A 21,992-nucleotide genomic window follows, 5' to 3' on the forward strand; every position below is an offset into this window, starting at 1 on the left:
GAATAGATTCTTGCAAAGTTTTATACCTCTCATTAGTTTATTCAGTAGAATAATGTTTGCAAAATAAGTTTCATTCACTTAGTTTAACTAACTCTCCTTAACCAATATCATTGTTGCCCTTAATGCAGAGAAACTAAAGCAGATACCTTAAAGCAACTGAGGCCAATAGGAAAAGGGGAACAGGTACTAGAGAAAAGGTTAGATCAAAAAGAATTAACCTAGAAGGTAACACCCATGCACAGGAAATCAATGTGAGTCAATGCCCTGTATAGCTATCCTTATCTCAACCAGCAAAAACCCTTGTTCCTTCCTATTATTGCTTATACTCTCTCTACAACAAAATTAGAGATAAGGGCAAAATAGTTTCTGCTGGGTATTGAGGGGGGGGAGCGGGAGGGGGTGGAGTGGTGGAGTGGGTGGTAAGGGAGGGGGTGGGGGCAGGGGGGAGAAATGAACCAAGCCTTGTATGCACATATGAATAATAAAGGAAAAATGAAAAAAAAAAAACCAATATCATTATTTTTCTGAAAAATACTTGTAATTTTTCAGTTCAGAGAAGACTATAGACTCTCATTTTCCTAGATTTCAGTGCATACCGATTCATAAAACATTTTTTTCAACTGTAAGTCTTCCACCAGTTCTTTATGTTTTAACAGAGATACCACTTCCTATCTGTAGCATTCTCTTGCTGACCCCAACTGTGGCTCCTGCCATACTACAAAGCATTAGTTGATTTTCTTCCTATGTCATTCCATGTAATTTTAGTTATTGTATGACTGGTTCTATCACAATTACCTGTCATTGAAACTTGTATTTTATTATAGCAGCCTAAATTGACTAAAACACCCTCAAAAAATCCTGATATCACTCCTCAAGTCTCTGCACAGCTAAAAAAAAGTTCTCTGAAGATGGGGTACTGCATTTGAATAGTTAAAGCTGTTTTTAAAAGGATGCTGTTAAATTCTTATAATACATTGGCTCACCTAGAGTCAAGATGGTGCAAAGTTTGACAGCTACAGCCAAAGGAGTGCTTGGTGTTTAAAAGGTCAGGAAGTTAGGCATGACCAAACTGTTCCCAGATGGCTGAGGCTGTCAGTGCTATTTGAAATAATCCATGTTGAAGATACTAGAGTTGGGTTTTCCTGCTTTATCCCCAGGGAGTTCTCTGTTTATAACAACTTTTGTGCCACTCATGCATCTTCTTATCCCACACATCTCTTTATGAAGACCTACCCACTTGGTACCCCAACTAGATCTTTTTAGGAATCTCATGGGATAAGCCTAACTTACAAATACTTCAACTTCTCAATTTGAGGAAAGGTCATGAAGAGAAAAGTCTGTCAGCATTTAAAATCCTATATCTGCACACAGTTTTTATAGACTCAGGGAAGAAGAATTAAATAAGAACACATGGCTTGATTTGACTTTGAATTTAAACATAGATGAAAAAATTCTTTGCATTATTTAATTGATTTTTTCATTATCTATCTATGAAGTACCTACTGCAAGCCCAACTCTGGGCTGGAATGGATGAGACAGCTCCTTCACTTGAGTAAGGACATGATAGGCAGGCAAGTAACGAAAAACTCAGTATTAGAGAGCACATATGGTTACAATTATTGGAACTGTTTTATTCACTTAATTAAGTATTTCCTCCACATCTAATAGGAACTGGGATCTGTGTTGAGGGCTAGTTTGAAAAGATAGTAAATATAACATTTGTGTCCTCAAGTGACTTTCAGCTCTAAAAGCACTAAGATAAACAATGATATTAAAAAGAGATACTATGAAGGAAGGAATTCTAGGCTGCATAAACTGATTCATCTTTTCTCTGAGATAGTAAGTCCCCCATACACATTAAAATAATTTGATGACTCTCCTTCTTACCAAACCATATTTCATTCCTATCAATTTACAAAACAAAGGAAAAAGGAGAAGAAAAAACAGGCTGCATTTTAGGAGTGCTGGATTCCACTCTATCCTTCTTCCCTAAACACCTGCAGGATGTTACAGAGCAATGTGCATGAAGAGAACTTCATTGTCTTCAGGGCTGGTGTTCACAGGAAGAAAGTCTCTCCTTGGAGGGAGCATATGGGAGCACACCAAGACTTCAGCCTTAACAGAACTAGATTATAGATGCAGGTGATTCCAAAACCCTAGTGAAGACTGATATATTGCTGCATGGACCCTAAAAATACTAAATATCTGTGGCCAGACCAGGAATCTGGGCTGGAATAAATTTCTCCAGGTAACTCTAATGCACTGTTTGCTTGGAGTCATCAACCTTCAGTTGTAGCACAAACTCTGGCAGGACATTAAAGAACCTTTAAGACCTGGTCACACCTGCCTTCCTGGAGAGGTCTTTTGTCAGTCTTACAACCATTCCATCCCACCTCCACCCATTTTTGCCTTCCAATGATTTTCTCTCTCTCTCTCTCTCTCTCTCTCTCTCTCTCTCTCTCTCTCTCTCTCTCTCTTTTTCCAGGGTACCATGCTGGCTTCAAACTCTCAATACTGCTTCTGCCTCCTTAATGCTGGGATTATAGGTGTGTACCATCAAGCCTGGCTCAAATATCCCACATTATGTCTTGTTCTTTCTGAGTACATCAAACTCAACTGCAGTTCTTCCTTTTGTAACCTAGGTTGCTTTTGCCAGAGAGGTTGTTCCTTACTCCCTGATCCAGGATTCATTGTATCCTGTCTCTGGTCTTCCACAACACTCTATTTAAATCTAATTTTTAAGCTATATTGTCCCAAGTAAGCTTCCAGCACCATGGCTATTTTTATGTCTCTGTATCAAGACACCTAGTGATTATTCTGGAAATACAGTATATATTCACTGATTATTAAATGGATGAAAAAAAGCTGAAAAGAGGTGAGAGGTTAACAAAGTCCAAGCATTACATCCCAGCATAAATTTAGTCATGGAAGGGTTGATTTTTTACCAATCTTTAAAAAAAAATCTGGGGCAGTAGATGGTTTATTCGGACAGAACAGAACCAGTTATAAACTCAGTATTTTATTAATGAATGGGTCAAATAATATTTAATAAAATTTGGATCTGATGATGAACAATTTCAACCCAACTAATGCTTTATAAACACGACCTACTTCTACGTAGTATTGTTTCAGCTCCTAGGCTAGACTGGGTGCATAGACAGTATTTAAATGGCTGCAGAATGTGGAAAAAAAGGCAGGAAGTTTTCCAGGCCATAAAATAAAAGGTATGCCATCTGTATTTTTGAGGTTTCTTAAGGTCTTATTGAATCATTTTTCTCACTTATTTGATTTTTCTAGTATCATCTAATATGGGGATAAATATTAAATTGGCCATAGTTATTTGATATGAGGATCTCATGCCCAGTAACTGTACACTCCAAGGGATCCCTGCAATGCTCTATAGCAAAAAACAGATATTAGTTTTATAAGAGTATTAAAGTATTTTTTCAATATATCACACAATAAGATTAAGAGTAAATGTTTTATGGAGGAGACTAATTAGGATCCAATAAAGATTTTAATGGTAGCCCAAATCTTCAGTACAACCATCCTCAGAATCATTGACCTATTTTCACATAATATGTACTCATGTGTGCATATAAAAAGAGAAGGGCTGCAAGGAGGCAGAGGTCTAGGCATGCATTCTAAAGCTGCCACCAGGCCTTCATACAAAATTAAATTGTCTTCTGTGAAATACTCTGGACTTTGATTCAATATCTTTGGTTCATTCTCTCACCATCCATCTAGGTGTCCATTTGTTCCAGAGTAAATGCATCACCCTCTCAGAAGTCTCTTTTTGTGTATTATAAATCATTATGTCCATAAGACTATGTAGCAGATACTTTTATTCCATGACTAGTATATTTGTTACAAACTCTGTGTTAAGAAGTTGAAAATTAAGGTTGGGAAAATACACAACTAATCAGCAATGTTTACACTCTGTGCAAGACATTGAGAATGGTGGCTCATATTGTAGAAACTTGCCATCTTGCCCCAAACAAACCCACAACACACTTGTTTTGTTAACCCTTGTTACCAGGTATCATCAAATTTAGTTTTGAAATCAAAGTCATAGACTAAGGAAATCACAGTTAACCTATTACTGGCAGCTGTTGAATCCAAAAGGTTATGTGAAAAATTATGACTGAGTCAATCAAACAAAATATCTTATTTGATGTGGGCATAAGTGAAAATGCAATTTTCTGAATCTTAAAAATCAAGTAGTGTACCAAAGAAAGGTTCCACATTTCAAATGCATTGTGAAGATAATAGATGTTGAGGTAGTTACAAAAGAAAAAACATGATGCAAAAGAGAAAATTTTCTTACAATAGAAGTATAAAATAAGAAGTTTTGTGATTTGAATCATACTATTGTCTACTAAAAAGGATGAAATAAGCACAGAATTTTCATCAGAGAAGGTGACAGATTCCATGATCATAGGGTATTATTATTATTATTGTGCATTATATGCTAGTAGTTTTTAAAACCATTAGAATTAAAAAATAGTAATTCTATATTCTGGAAGAGAAATATGAAGCATAATCAGAATTTATGTAGGTAATAAATTAATTGCTCCCAGAATAAAAATATCACCAATAACTATGCACTGGTCAGGTTATTTTAAAATGATTTCAAAATTTTCATGGGTTTATTAGCACATTTATTCCTTTAGTGATATTCATAAGTATGCTAAATTTCAACAATTTTTTAGAAAATACTTATATGTGTGTTATTTCTACTTAATGGTAGCCATGCAAATAAATATTAGTATTTCCCTAATTTGCAAGTTATTAACATTATAAGCAGATTCTAAAATGTTCAAAAAATAGTCTTCAAAAGTATAAGGCTAATTTTGACCTAGATCTCTTGATTCTGAAACCCAGACATTGTTTTACCTAACATTTAATCCACATGCTACATTTTATTGGCAGTACTAGAGTTTTGAACTCAGTGCCTTGCATTTTCTAGGCAAACACTTTACCACTTCAGCTACATCCTGAGTCCTTTATTTATTTACTTATTTTTCCAATAGGGTCTCTTGATTTTTGCAGAGGCTGGCCTCAGACTGTAATCCTCTTATCTCTGCCTCCCAAGTACCTGGGATTAAAGACATAAATCACCACGCCCAGCCTCACATACTACATTTCTTAGGCAATAGATTTCGTTAAAATAAAACCTTAGAAAATTCATCATAAATCATCTTCAAGTGACAAATCTTTAAGATATAATTAAATTGTGCTTTTTTTTCAATGAATGAAACAGTGAATTGAAGAAAGGTAAATTACTTATTAAATATATCTTGCTATCATACAATAATTTAAATCCAGTAGAAATAAATGATTTGATTCAAACACTTTTTTCCATAACTTTATCTTATGGATAAAGTCTTCCCTCTAAAACCATTTCCTATCAGTGCCCCTCTAGCTCCCAGTCCTCTGATCTCTGTCCTCCAGTCACCAGGCCAACTGATTTCCTCTTCATTTTCAGTACCATTTCTCCATCTCAACCCATTCTTGTCCTTAGTGCAAAAATTAAACTAGCCCAAGTTGACTAAACCTTATCATGTAGTAACAAGTTATTCTTTTAGTGGGGAAGTGCCATCTGTAGTAAACCAAGTAAACTTGGGTTTAAATATCAATGAGCCACTTAAAAACTATGTATACTGCACAAAAGTTATTTTTTTCTCATAAAATCTGTTTTTTTCTAGTGGAACTCCAATGCAAAGTTAAGAAGATAACACATAGGAAGTACTTAAGTAACATTAGTTGCCTTCCCTAGTTTTTTTGCATGAGAATTTTCAAACACAATTACATGAAGTTTTATTGTCCCCTGGTTACATCATAAATGCTCTTCTTAGTACTTCTTGATGACTTCAAATTTTGGATGCAAAGATTCCTTTATAAAATTGTAGAGAAAAGCCCTACTGAGCATCTGATGATTGATGCCACTGTGACCTCTATCCATGTGCTGGGATTGATACAGAAATTTCCTGAGAACCTTCTTGCTTTTGAACAAAGCCCATGTCATGGGAGCATGATGAGCATGGGGTAGAGAAGCCTGGACTGAGGTTCGATGGGTTGGCAGAGGCTAGGCATTCATGGTAAGGAGTTCAGATTTCATTCTGACAGCAGAAGCCAGCTGTAGTAGAGTTTTAGGTAAGAAACTAAATTTGATAAGATTCTTCCTTTACCCTTTGTGGTCATGTGATTTGACTCAATTCACACAAATGACTCAAGTCTCAGTTTCTGCATCATGAAAGGAGATGGAGAACCTAGCTAACAGGATCATAGTGAGAACAGCATCAGATATTATGTAGGTGAGGGAGAAGCAGCTTGTGTAAAGTCAAATAAGCAAAGCACAATGGTGACAGTTACTGGAAGCTACTTTCTGGAAAATGTTATCAACATCAAAGTAGAAAATGGACTCAATTATCAATTAATTAGGTGACTTTCTTTTATACTACATTAAGATGGGAGAGAGGGGTTCTATGACAATTGTGCCACATTTTAATGATGGCTCTAGGGGAAGCAAAAAACATACTCACCCAGAGAACAGAAAATTATAGTGATAGTCTTACACATAGGGTGAGTGAGTGGGCTTTGTAACATAACAAATGGGCTGATTCTCTGAAACAGCTGGAAAAACAGTTGTCCCCCCTTTGCTGCCACTACTTACAAATAAGACAGAGGATAGATTTCTTCATCAATACCTTTGATTTTCTCTCCATTATTTATTTATCCATTCCTCTGTGCTGTTTTGCATTTGACACATTTTTTAAGCATCTGGTTGATGTCTCAGACCTTTAGATTTCTCATCTGTAGAAGGGGTACTAATAATGACAGTTAATACATATATGTACATGCAAGTATCCAGGCATTTTACTAATAATTTACCTGTGCTATATAGCTTCATTTTCCCAATGTCCTCTCATGTAAGTAGGTACTACATGAGATAATAAAGAACATTTTCTATATGAGGGATTTAAAATCATGGGCTAGCTCAGGTCACTCAGACAGTAAGCATAAGAGCTAGACTTTAGTTTCCATTGATTTGAAACCCAACGCTGCGAAGTACCACATGACACTGGTTCAGGTGAAGGTGAAAAGTGATCAAGTGTCAGATAGTCTAGTCATGTCGTATCTAACCCCTCCAGATTTTCATATGATTTCTTTATCATTCTGACTTTTTCTTGTTCCTACACTGAGGTAAAAACTATCTTAGCTTTCCACCTATTTTTCCCTTTGTATCAGAACATTTTATAGGCAAACTATAAATAGATAAGATAAATCACAGTTCTGCAATGTCTCATCAACTTAGCTTGAACTCACATGTGGCATATGGCATAAAGGTGGCAGGCAGGCTCCAGGGCCAGACAGCCTTTATATGAATCTTAGCTCCATATCTAACTAGCTATATACACTTTCTTAAATTCTCTGTGCCTAGGGATGGCAAGAATGTCCATACCATAGAGTTGTTAAGAGAATTAGTTGTGTTTGATTCAAAGTTCTTAATATAGTGATTGACTACAGCTCACACTCAACTAATGTTCATTACTAATACTGTCTCGGGTTTGAAAGCAATAAATTATTTCTTCCAGATGCTATCATTACCCACATTTCATCCTCAACACCATTAGCTAGAAATATTACTTGTTGAATTACTATCTTTCTATAGCCCAATTTTGGTGTTCTCCTGTCATGTGACAAATAGTTATTCAATAGGCATTGACTCTACATACCAAAGTGTGCCTGACAGCTGCTAGAAATTTAAAAGAAGATAGATCTTTGTCCTCAAGAGGTATAAGGCTTAATGAATGGTGGGTGACCATTTTTTTATTTGTCAAGTCTTCTCTGAAGGGGATTCTGGCACTGAATGTCAGTTGCAGCAGTTGACCTACAGTCTCTAGCATGCAGAGTCCCCTTATTTTTTCCTATCTTAGGTTGACAGTCCAGGTCAAATATATAACAAGAGAAAGATTTGTTATTGCCTTGGAGAGGCAGCTTAGGGATGTTGGAAAAGACCAGGCTTTGGTATAAAGGATGTGAGTTCCAGTTCTAGCTCTACTATTTAAGAAGTGTGACTACGGAGATATTTAACTTTTTCAAAAAGTTATCTTTTATAAAGGGCAGATTTTATAAAGTGGGCTTTTGTGAAGATAAATCTTGATCTATGCAGAGCACTTAGCATGGGTCCTGTGAGCAAGTGCTCAGCCAAGGCCAGCTGGAGGTGGCAGCAACAAGTAGTAGTGACAGTCTCACTTAGATGAGTGGCCTTGGTCATAGCAACAGATGTGGCAGCAACTTTCTTTTCTCCTTTTTGTTCAGATGCTGCCTTTATAATGATAATGGATTATTTTCAAATTCAAAGTCCACTCTAGAGATAAAGAAAAATGGTTGTAGGTTTCCCTGTAATTAATGGCATGTTAGCATTTCAGTCTGAATATAAATAGAACATTCTGTGGTGAATAACATGTCTTTCTAGTTTTCTAGATTTATGAATTTAGCCCATATGAAATTAATTATTGTGGGTGTATTACAAGGATGGGAAACATCTGGAATAATAGGATTTTATTGTTAATAGACCTCTCAGGAACTCATGACAAACATCCTTATAATAGCAACATATGCTGCTAGTTTAATGAGAACCATCACTGACAATTAATGGTTCTTGGGCTCTCAGTAAATTACACATTTTCAAAATTTTTATGTTCTTTATTTTTATCTTCATGATTTCAGATTGTGACTTGCTTGAAATTAAAGACAGAGCTCCTTACCAAGGAAGAAAACATTTATTGAGTGTGTATTATGCTCCAAACATTGTGCTATATAGTTATATATATTTGGATATGGAAGAACATGTAATTACTTTTAAACATCAAAATAATCAATCATCTCTTTATTTATAAACAAGAAAGCTGAAGCACAGTGAAATGAACAGCTTATCAATGTGAGTGTCCAAGGCTACAATTAAACGTTGAGTTTATTCATTCATTCATTCATTAGAAGAACAGGAATTATAATACTGGAAAAAAATCCCCTTCCCTATAAATCAAATTTCTGACTACAATAGGCCCTTTGGCTTTACATACAAAGACCTTCTAGTGATTCCTGGCACATACTGGGCTTAAGGTGAACTTGGCAAGGAATTGACATAGAGATCTATAAATTTAAACTTTTTGACATTTTATAACCTAGACATACATAGTATAAGGTCAAGAGCCATGGAAATACCTAGGTGACTATACTGCTCTTCCTTATTCTCTTGGTGCTGTGGTTGAGTACTGACTCTGTGCAATCCATACGTTGGCCATAGAATAGTCTATTTCTCTAAAGAGTGAGATCTTACCTGGCCCCCAAGGTTTACCCTGTTGATCTTCCCCATGAATTTGTTTTGAGTAGTCTCAAACAGTTTACTCATAAAAATGAAAGATTACTGTTATATTTTAGGCAAACCCTCTGACATATTTTAGGTGCATCAGCAGAAACAGAACCAGAATATGGAATAAGAGAAAGGAAATAAATGGCTGAATGGCATTAGAAGTAGAAGACAGAACTATACCCTTCATGTTTTATTAATTTGCCTTTAGTCATTTTTGCATTTACATAGATATAAAGGAAAAGTTCTTATCACAGTGTCTTATTTTATTATCTTTACAGCACTCATGCTACTTGAAATTATCCTGCTTAAGTATTTAAATATTGAATATTGCTTCCTCCTCTCTTAAGAAGGTAAGTTCCTTGAGAGCAAGCGCTGTTTCCTCTCTTGTTTTCTGATATATACCCAAAGGCACATGGTCGGCGCTCAACAGATGCTTATTGAATGAATAAATCAATGAATATATCCTCTTACTTCTACACAGAATAAATTCCTGTATGCATTTGTTATACTATCATTTAAGGAATGCACTCTGCGCCAAGTTATATGTATTTACATAATACATGCACATATTTATGCAAAAATGAGAAGCAAAATTGCCCAATAGGTAAGGTAGCAAACTCAATATAGTGACTGAACTTCTCGTTTGTTACATGAATTTAGAAAGTGCCACAACTTTCCCTTAACCTCCTTCATCCCATCTGTAAAACACAGATGCCAGGTCTAGCCTGCCTTTGTACAGGCATGTACACTATTGCTTCTACCCTGCCTCATTTCTGAAAAACTGGCATGGTGGAAAGTAGGTGATTTCTTTCTACTAAAACATTGTGTCTAGTCTGCAGAGCACCAACCAAACCCTGATTGTGCGTGTTTATGAGTAAAAGCAGGTACTTTCTGTAGTCCTAGGGCATGGTAGCTGTCTGTCCATTATGAGATGTGATTGTGAGAGTAGCCTGGCTGCTGTCAGGAACTCAGCTTCTCCCTCCATTCCACAGTGAGCTAAGCCCCTAGTCTATTATTGACCTCTCACCATGGCAGGTACTGCCAATCCCCTTCTGTGGAAGTGGGACCTGCTTTTAGCTTGCCTCATACTGCTCCAGATTCTAAAGAGCAGGCAAACTCCAGATGTCTCAGGTGACCATTTTCTGACATCTTACATCTGTGTAAGATGTCAAATATTGATATCTCAAATCAAACTCAAGGTTATTCCTCAACTCTTCTGAATCTTTCCACATGAATAGTTGGGTCCTTTCTAATTAACAAGTCCAGTGAATTTTCCTGAGAACTGGTCCAATATTGTATAAAAGGGAAAGATGGATATAAAGGGTGTTTGTCTTACTCAAGTTTCTTTGTATTTAGGGGAGAAGAACTAACAGGATCCATTGAATTTCCTTTAATATGTAAAGATTTGAAAAGGGGTGGAGGTGGTGAATTCAAGTATGCAATATTTGCTATATTGTAAGAACTTTTGTAAATGCCACAGTGTACTCCCACCCAACACAATAATAAAATAGATAGGTAGATAAAAATACCAAAAAAAAAAAAAAGATTTGCAAGGTCAATTGAAATGAATATCCACTAATCATGAAATATAAAATACATTCAAGTGAGTGTTTCTGCCTTTTTGAAACATAATCTAGAAAAAATAAATTGCAGCTAGATTCTTTCACTAGTAAGGAAATTACTCCATAGCTCAAGATATTCCTCATCTGGACTAGAATCATATTATAGTGACACTTTCATGACACTGGGTTTTCAGCTCAGAGCCTCAAACCTGGTAGACATGTGTTCTACTACTTGAGCCATTGATCCCAGTCCCGTTTATTGCTTTACTAATTTTTTGTCTATCTCTGCCTCTGAGTAGCTGAGATTAGAGGCATGAGTCACCACACCCAGTCTTAGATTCTATATTGTTAAGACCCATAAACTAAAGGTTGAGGTGATAAAGATGCTTAATAAAATATATAATTTTCTAAGTACATTCTTACTACAGCTGTCACATTCCAAAAAGAAGAGAATAGGTTTTTGGAATGAAAGAAAGTTTATATTCACCTTGTTATTTCTTGAGTGAACAAATCCTTGATGTATCTCTGTAGTCCAGAACCCTAACTGGCACCCAGCAAGTGTTCAGTAAATGTTGGTTGAATGAAAGATGGTTAGACACTGACCTTTTCTTCTTATGGGTCATGGAATCTGAGAACAACCAAGGTCAGAGCTAATGAGACTCTATAACATCATGGCCATAGTGAGAATTATGGAAGTATTTCAGAAGTAACTAATCTGAAGCTCAGTGAGAAAAGATTCTTCATCTTCCCAGATCTCTGCTGTCACTTTGTAAAGAGAAAAAATGACAGATCTAGATGATAGAGGACATTCAGGAATAAAGATGCCTAACGTGGTCCATGTTTGGAGCTCTAGGGGGCCAGTTAGGGAAGCTTATTGAATTACATAGGAGTCAGTGTTCAGAATCCACAGAGGCTCAGAAAGATGTGCAAAGCATTTGGGATTTGATTTTACTTTTCTGCGTTTTCTATTCTCTTCTGGTATTTATGCCACTGAGTGGAACAGAAAGCAGATACGTCAGAACATTAGGGCTAGGTAGTATTTTTGTGGGTTCTTTTCATTGTCTTTTAAGAGAAAAGGAAGAGGGCTGTGGAAGGCTTGTTAGGAGGATGTCTTTTTTTACTCTGATAAAGATATCTGTACAACATTTTGAAAGCGAATTCAGATCCTGCTCATCTTCCTTGGGGAATTTATAATGCACAAAGAATTCAAAGATCTTCTTTGAGCATCTGAGGAGGAGAGAAAGTCAACCAACTTTGTTTGTAATCTATGGAAATTCTCCCTCCTTTTGTTTTCCTGTGGCCTTGTAAAAGGTAATATGTATGTGAGTGTGTGTATGGTGTGTGTATGTGTGTGTGTGTGTGTAACATAGCCTTTGCCATTTAAAGGAAATGGAAAGGAATAAATATTTGTGATATCCACAATTGTTTAAAACCATAATAAATATTTTATAGCTCTATATCATTTAATACTCACAACAATTCTATGAAGCAGGTATAATTATCCCTCTTCTACAAATAATAACACTGAGATTCAGGAAGCTGAAGACACCTGTCGTTTGCCCCTTCTTTTCCTCAGCACTCACTGTAAGATCAATATGTCTTGGAAGTTGCCCTATCTTTATGTGACAGAGTTAACCCTTTTCTCCTCTGTGCCACTCATGTGAGTCGTTTTTCTTCCTTGAGTATAAATATCTAGTAGTCAGGGTTCTGGTATTCCTCTCCTTATTTTCACATCAATCACAGAAATGTATAATTTTCAAAGTAAATGCTACCCAGATAAGAAGGCACACCCTCAGCATTTAAGTTTAACACCTTTTTGATTCTGAAAGTTCAAGCATTTTTCATTTTATTATGATGCCAAAACTTGAACAAAAACAGAAAGATTAACACAATTATATTATTAAATAATGCACTTAAGTAATATAATTGTATCCAGTTTACATACCTAATATAATACTCCAGGGTTTAGGAATAAGCAGGCAATTCAGAGGTAATGCAAATGTGGAGAGTGTATAGCTTAATAATAAGGTGAAGCGTGTTCCTATGATCACCAAATTTTTTAGTGTCATTATTAAACAATTACCACTTGGGAGGCCTTGCAGGAGGTAGAAAATAAAGCAACAGGACTTGTGCCCTCAAAAGTTTTCAGGTAACATGGTGTGTGCAAACATGCATGTGAATGCTGGATTTTGAAGAAAGTTCTTTCTTTCTCTGAGCTGTACCTTCCTCATCTCTAAGTTAGTGCCATTAATACTCTGGATGATCATCACAAAAACTAAAATAGATAACATATGCTATTGAACTTGGTCCCTGATGTAGATGAAGATCAATCAATGTCACTCCTCAGGGGACATATAAATATAGATTGGAGATTTTTAACAGGGCATTATTCTCCAAATGACATTTAGAAATTTCTGGACATATTTTTGTCCTGTGTTTGCTAGGTAAGTGCTCTACCACTTGAGCCACACTCCAGCTTTGAAGATATTTTTGGTTGTCACCACGGGAGTGATACTTGTGTCTAATGTGAGTTGAGGACAGGGATACTGCTAAACATCTTGGGTACAAAAAACAGTCCTCCATAACAAAGAATTAAAGAATTATCTGAGGCTAGGAATGATGGTTCATACCTGTAGTCTCAGCAACTTTAAATGCAGAGATAGGAGGGTTATGATTTGATGCCAACTCAGGCCAAAAGTTAATAAGACTCCATCTCAACAAATAAGCCAGACGTGATAGTCTGCATCTGTAATCACAGCCACACAGGAAAAATAAGAAGAATCACAGCATTCCTGGGTAAAATATCTTGAGACCCTAGAAGAAAGTAAAGTACAAAGGGTAGGAAGCATGACTCAAGGGCCTAACAAGCATGAGACCCTGAGTTCAAAACCCAGTACCACCAAAAAAAAAAAAGAAAAGAGAGAAAAAGACAAAAAGAAAAAGGAGAATAATCTCACCACAAATGTCATAGGCAAATAGAGGGCACAGATATGGATCCAGGTATAAAATTGTTAAATATCATCAGTACCAGTTTGGTTTATTGGGGAGTGCAAAGATCACTCCCTGGCCAGGGTTTACTTCATCTTTGAGATGAAGCCAGCTAGAGAGAGAAAATGGGATTCCAGAAGGACCTAGACTAATGAGAAAAAGAGGAATTTTGGGATTAGAGTCAACAAAACTACTTTCTAATCAGACAGTGAAATCTGAAAAGAGTAAGTGGGGGACCCAGTAGGACTAGTAATAAGGATGTTGGTGTCAGAGATGAGATGCGTGGATTCACAGAAGACAAGATGCATGACGTTGAGTGAGGATGCTAGCATAACTAAGGAGTACATAAACACCACAGCACACATTTCATTCCTTCATTCAGTAAAAACAATAAAGTCATTCAAAAATAACAAGTGTCCTTTGTACACAAGGAATCTGTCTAGGCAGTAAGAACAAAAACACAAATAAGGCACAGTTACTAAAGTCATAATGTGTTATGGTGCTCCCAAAGAGTTTTCTGATTAAATTTACATATCAGAAGATAACTAAATCAGATGTAATGTTTAAGAAACAGGTGATTAAGCAAATTGAAGCAGTTCTATCCCTAAAGTGTGTACAAAGAGTGATAAATTTGTGAGTTCTAATTTGGTATACAGCAATTCCAAATTTACCTGTGAACCATTGTGTTTTGGAGAAGTGTTTTCCACAGCTATTGTTTAGCCATGCACAATTTAGAAAATGCCATTCTAATACCAGGTACCTAACCAGTAACCCTCAAAGAAAACAATGGCCTCATGTTGGTGATGGAACTTGCTAAAGAGACTGACTGTCAAGGGAACCACCTCTGCAGTTTTCAATAGTTGGGATTTCTAGAAGAAAGGCTTTCTGTTTGTTTTGTTTAATGACCTAGAAGGTTAAGTCAATTTACTGTTAGCCTCTGGAATGTGTTTGGTACAAAATAAAGTTTTTTTAGGGTAGTTGAATGACTGAGACACTGGAAATAGTGTTAAAAAAGAGGAAGATAGAGTTTATGAAAGGAAAACCTGCAGAACTTGGCAACAGACTACTGTATATATTGAATAAAAGCAAATAGAGAGTTAAGGATAAATAAGAATTCACCTTTAACATTAAAGAATATCATGACTTAATTAACTCATGAGAGCACATAGGAGAAAATGGTAGGGAAACCATATTGAAAGTATGCATCAGTCCAGAGAGCTGAAATACTGCATCACTAATAAATGTTATATTACTAAGTTACTCTGTGAGCCAGTCAAGTTCTTAAACCTCTCAGATGCTCAGTAATTTATAGAACATAGATGATTATGATTTCTTTAAGGATAAGTAGCCTTAATAAACATGTAAAAACATACAAATTAGCAAAAAGTGACTATCATTATTATTTCTCATATTTTATATCAACCAATAGCCTCTTACATAAAAGATTTCAGTAATATTCATTTTTAAAAATAATTCATTCTCTTAAAAAATCATGGCTATTATAAAATGATTTTTCTAACTATTCTTCATTGGTATAAAATGTTCAACTTTTCTTGAAATTCAAATGAAACTAAGTTAATATGATTTTAATACCCATATTAAGTCATTTTCAAATAATATAGTTTACTAAGCAATAATTAGGTTTATTTTATCTGGGATATCACATGAAATGGGAAAAAACCAAGTCCAGTTTGCCAGGATTATAATTTCCTAGAGATTATATATATATATATGTAATTTATATAACGCTTTAGTATATTTTATCTCATTTTCTGTTTGCAATCACCTATGAAGAAAGCCTGATATTATCAGTATCATTTTTTTATTACTATCCCTTTTTTATGGATAAAGAAACAGAATTAAGGACTATGCCAGTCTATTCATAAGCAAAATTGAAAAAGATAAGGTCACTGCTTCTAGCATTTTCTAATCAATCTGGAAGACAGAACTCCTAAGTGCCAGAAAAAAAAACTGAATATTATGTCAGAAACAGCTTTACAAAGGTGACACAATACTTGTTAATTATCATTGATGCCATCACAACCATGGAAAAGCTTGAATTCAGGAAGTGCCAATTTGTCAGTTCTGTGTCATAAATTATTTTGCTTATAAACTTGGATATTCTCCAGTGCATTGTATGCAAAATCAACAAATGATAAACAGAGTCTCAGAGAGAGAGAGAGAAAGAGAGAGAGAGAGAGAGAGAGAGAGAGAGAGAGAGAGAGAGATTAAGTGATAAATGCAGAAGCCAATGTTGTATCCAGAGAGGAAAATCCCAAGTGAACATTTCCCTGGGTGGAGAAGCATCCTTGTCTCCCTGACAATATCCTGAGAAGTTAATTCTGTGTTTCTCATTACAACACTGTTGTAATGGAACCAATGAAACAGAGAAGACATAATTTTTTTAAGAGGTTGCAATAGCAAAGTCTCATGCCAAAACATAACATCCGAGTCACAAACTGTCCAGATTCTCCTGCTATCTCTCTCCATACTATGTTTGGAAACAGGATGGATTGTCTTTGAATTCACAAAGCCTTAGGTTTCATGAATAATTTAAGGTGTGAATTTGGAGAAAGGGTTGGTCCTCTGTAAGAGTGAATGTTAGTTTACTTTCATTTCAAGTTGTTGTTATCCCCTTGGAAATACACAGATGAGAACACAGTGTCAGTATACTCAATAATGATGATATAAATACCATTTTTCAGTCTCTACAAGGTGGATAGGTGATTTCTAAGCATTATTTTACAGATTTTCTCACTTAACTCTCAGAATCAACACAAAATTTGGCATTATTAACTCCATTATACAAATGAAAGTGAGGTTCACAAAGTCAAGTAACTTGCCCGAAGACACAGCCTATAAGTGACACATTCTGGATTTTAACCATGCTTTCTAATTTGCAGTTCTGTGCACTTCATGTTTCATTGCATAACTTTCTCCTGCTTTCCTTTCCTGAATTTCTGCAGTAGAAAAGAAATCCATCCTAACTTAAGGATGGCAGTATTATCATAATAACTAATAATTTCATTAGTTATGAGGTAGCAGAAGCAGAAGAGACCACAGCATATTCAGTATAGTTATTTTTGAATGAAAAATTGTGTAATTTGGTGCATCCCTAAAGAAGGACACCATTCCATTTGAGGAAGACAGGGAAAATTAGACATTGCTTAGTCTATCAAAGACAAAACTCACAAAAGCTACTGCACATCTAAGTGGTTACCATTCAGAAAAAAATGGACAACAGGGTAGAATAACACTCATGGACACTTAATATGTAGAAGACAAATTCTTGGGTGACTGTTTCAGATTAATTTATAGATATGAAATTGAGGCTATGAGATTCCAAGAGGTTTGGTTAAGGTCATTCATAGAGCATGAATTCAAAAGAAACTCTATCTTCAAAGCCATCTTTGCTTTCTGAGACATTCAATAATGAAATAAATGGTATCTGACACATTGATCTCTGTGTCCTTGGAAACATTCAAATTTAAGCCTGAAGACTCTACAGTAGAGATGCTATACAAGTAAATGTGGCACTTGGTGAGCTTCTGGAGTGATGATCCGCCTGGTCCCTTCCAATACAATAAAATTATTGTAGGAGTCTATGACTAATTGGGGAAGGTATAACATATCAAGCAGTTGCCAAAAAGAACTGCATGACATTGCTATTCCTCTTATTTGCGGAAGTGACACATTAAGAATAAAGGCTTAAGCAAATGGATCCTTGTAGCTGAGTCAGTGTAATTGTTCAGAGGTACCATTATTCATGAAACTAGTGTACATCAGATATCATTACTAGAAGAAACAAAAGAGTTCTGTATCGCAAAGAACAGATTGGTCATGGATTTCTTCTTTCTGCTTGCCCTAACACTGTAATAATAAAATCATATATAGGACCAACATTGAGTTAGAAATAGAGAAGGATACATATAGGTGACATGTCAAAGTATATTATATTGAGCAAGGTTAGGTTTGGAGGGAGACTGAAATCAGGAGCCTAATCAAAATAGAAAATGTCAGATGGCCTAAAATCTGAAAGATGATCAGAAATCAGAATGGATATGGATTAATGAGTGTAATTCAATTCAGCAAATATGTATTGACAATCTCTGATGTGCTGAGCCCCATGCTAGGTGCTGAAGAAACATCCAAGTTATAAAGGTAAGTTTAAAATGAATTTGTTCCTCAAAGAACACATAACGTAATAGGAAAGATAAACATGTAAAAATAGTTACAATGTATTACAATTAAAACAGCACCATATTCTATGTGGTCTGCTACTAATTATTTTTTATTCAACATTGTGTTTCCAGCATTCATTGATGGTGTTCTGTATAATCAAAATTTATTCATTTTCACTACTGAATAATTGCACATTATATGATTACATTACAATTTCTAATTGTAAAAGTAATGCAAAGTAAATAACATATTGTTCTCGCTCAAGAATAAAAGCACATATACTTAACACAAAAACAAAATGAAAGGTATTATAAACACAAATTTTAGGATAGTCATACCTCTAGGATGAACTGAAATATCACAGAGGACACATGGTTCAAACAATGATTATGATAATGCTCTTGCTCTTGCATGGGGTGTTAAGTTCATAGTTACTTATTTTAAAGCTTCAGCATATATAATATATATATAATCATAAACATATATACATATAATATATATCATATATATTACACCCATTATCTTACATAGGTCAATATATCTTACATAACAAAGTATTCAAAAAAGTTTTTCTAAAGTTTTACTATATAGAATACTTTAGAAAAAAATGTACATGGAATGCAATGGTTAAAACTTAAAAAAAGGTGGATGGGGAATGATTGAATAGAAAATGAGATTTTTTTTTTACAGGGGATACTTATAAAGTATGATGCTTCTGAACTAAAGTTTTGAGGAAAGTATAAATATTTACCTCATCAGAGAAATGGCATTGCAGGAAGAAAAAGAGAAGAGTCTGCCCTGGAAGACATTTTGTGCATTTTAGCATCTTTGTGTACTATTTCCTTCATCTCTAATAGTACAATATGTGTGTTACAATATATGATCAATAAATAAATTAATAAATGAATAGATTCAGTATTGATAGAATACTATATGGATATATGTATGTGAGAATTTGTAGGAAATAAAGTTAAAGAAGCAGAAAGGAGCTATTTTTTCTTGCCATGCATAGAGTTTCAAAGAAGTAACAGTGTTTTAAGTAGGCTGGCAAATTTGGAATTAAATGCTAAAACTGTTTTGAATACAATGTGGACAACAGGTTGAAAGTTTAGAGTGGCAGTGGTAGGACCAGTAACAGAAACAGAAGCCAACTGGTGATGATAAACTAATCCCAGCAGCGAGTGACAAGGAGTTGGAGCAATATGCATGAGAACTGATGGAGGGACTGACTTCCCAGATTGTTATTAAGGAGCAGATTCATTGTCTTGAGTCTAAAAAAAAAGTACAATCCCATAGTATATTTATCTTGGTCTTTAAGATATGTACGACCTACCCCAGTGTTTTACAAAGCTTATATGTTGTTCTTTCTTTCACCACCTTATATTTTCACCTTGGTTGGACAAACCATACTTAATTAGACAAACTATTTTAGAAAAGCTTGCAAACTCAAAAGTCTTCTTGTGGTGACAAAACAGTTTGTTCAATTTGATGAAATTCAGCTCCTGTTCCCCTTCTTTCCCTCTTCCACTCCTCGTTCTGCTTTACATATAGTATAAAGCAATGATCCCCCCAAAGGCATGGGGACTGAACTGCTTGGCTCTGTTTTCTTTGTTTGTTTGTTAGTTTTGTTTGAAATGTTGGTACATGTCAGCACACATGTATTGGTTCCTACACTAAGTACTCTTCCATGCTGTGGTGGTGGTTTGATGTGGTATCTCCATACCTTCCTTTCAGGGGATAAGTGTACTCATCCCCAAGGTACTGGTCATGTCAGCAGCTGATGGCTCTCACTGATTCCCTCTCTACAAACATCCTTCAGCTTAAGAGAGCTGCTTTGTTTAAGATTGCACCCACTCCCAGGGGACAGCCTACATTAATGACTGGCTGATGAGCCAGTGAAAGTCACCTATTTTCCCCAAAGCAGGAGTCTGAAGGTTTAATTCAATTCCCAAAATTCTGGAAATCCCTATGGATAAACAGAGACCTTTATTTCTACTGCATCACAATTCAGCTCTGTCTTTCTTTTGCTCACCCATAGTTGTGATTACTCTCCAATAAACTTTCTGGACCATCTGAAAATGTGTTTCTGATGGAGCTCAAACTAGGTCTCCTGCCACTAGCCTAGCACAGAGACTATAGTGCTTCTGTAGACTCTGAGTAGGTGCAAAGACAAAAGATAAAGCAAGAGTAGAACAAACAGAATGCAAGGGCAGATGACTGCGTGTATGTGCACATGGTTCAAATGCTGTATTGTCATCATTGAAAAGCAGATTGGTCAAACCCAGGAAGTCACATGAAAGCATAAGGTAATCTTTTTAGGCCAGTGGGATGCTACACTCTTATCTCTTTAAGAACAATAGAGATATACTTTGGAAATTGGCAACATTTATGCCCATAGACTTGGGCACAGTTATCACTCTAGAGAGAATTTACTGTGCCTTAAGACTTTAAACTTATAGAATATTAATTTCCTTTTCAAAACTTCTAAGGGTTTATATTGACATCCATGCTGAAATTTAACTTTGTATTGAGATATTTATTTTCCTTTCTTGCATATATGCATGATGCAGTGAAGGAAAACATGAAAAGATGGCTGAGTTCATGGTTTCAAGGTATGAGGGCTACTTTGTTTTTTTATAATAGGACACAAAACAAAATTGAATACAGAACCATATTTACTGATAAACTGAGTGGGATTTTGCAGCTTAATTTGGATAGACAACATTCTTGCTCAAGCAATCAGCTCAAAACTTAGATGACAACACACTGCAATGCCAATTAAAACCCTGAAAATAAGTGTGGAAGCCACCCTTCCCTCCAGCATACACACACACACACACACACACACACACACAACCACATGCACATCCATCCATTTATTTTCAGAAATAAGAAGAGTTTTCCAAGTTTTTTTTCCATAAACCCTTAAAATGTCAAAGAAGTAAATGAAGCTTAGTTCCTACAATGAGAGCTATTCCTCTGCTGAATTTGCCATGACAAATCTCATTTAAATGAAGAGGAAAAAGACCCAAATTAATAAAATTAGAAATGAAAAAAAGCGTTTTGCCAGATACACATCAAACAAAGGACTGATAACCAGAATATATAGGGAACTCAAAAACTAAATGCTCCCAAAATTAATGAACCAATAAAGAAATGGAGAACTGAACTAAACAGAACTTTCTCAAAAGAAGAAATTCAAATGGCCAAAAAGCACATGAAAAAATGTTCACCATCTCTAACCATAAAGGAAATGCAAATCAAAACCACACTAAGATTCCACCTCACCCCTGTACTTTGAATAGCCATCATTAGAAACACCACCAAAAACAGGTGTTGGCGAGGATATGGGGAAAAGGAACCCTCGTACACTGCTGGTGGGAATGCAAACTAGTACAACCACCCTGGAAAAAAAATTGGAGGCTTCTTAAAAATCTAAACACAGATGTGCCATATTATCCAGCAATCCCACTCCTGGGGATATACCCAAAGGAATGTGACACAGGTTACTCCAGAGGCACTTGCACATCCATGTTTATTGCAGTGCTATTCACAATAGCCAAGTTATGGAAACAGCCAAGATGCCTCACTACTGATGAATGGATCAAGAAAATGTGTATTTATACACAATGGAATTCTACTCAGCCATGAAGAAGAATGAAATCTTATCATTCACAAGTAAATGGATGGAACTGGAGAACATCATTCTGAGAGAGGTTAGCCAGACTCAGAAGACCCAAAATCATATGTTCTCCCTCATATGTGGACATTAGATCAAGGGCAAACACAACAAGGGGATTGGGCTTTGGTCACATGATAAAGGGAGAGCACACAAGGGAGGTATGAGGATAGGTAGGAAACCCAAAAAACATGATAGTATT

General features: G+C 35.7%; 1 protein-coding gene across 13 annotated transcripts in view; it reads left to right on the plus strand.

Annotated features, from left to right (window-relative positions):
* Window positions 1-21,992, plus strand: part of Tenm4 (teneurin transmembrane protein 4) — a 2,881,475-nt gene that overhangs the window by 987,372 nt on the left and 1,872,111 nt on the right. The window lies entirely within an intron of this gene.

This window comes from Castor canadensis, chromosome 1 (genome assembly GCF_047511655.1).
Source record: "Castor canadensis chromosome 1, mCasCan1.hap1v2, whole genome shotgun sequence".
Lineage (NCBI taxonomy): Eukaryota > Metazoa > Chordata > Mammalia > Rodentia > Castoridae > Castor > Castor canadensis.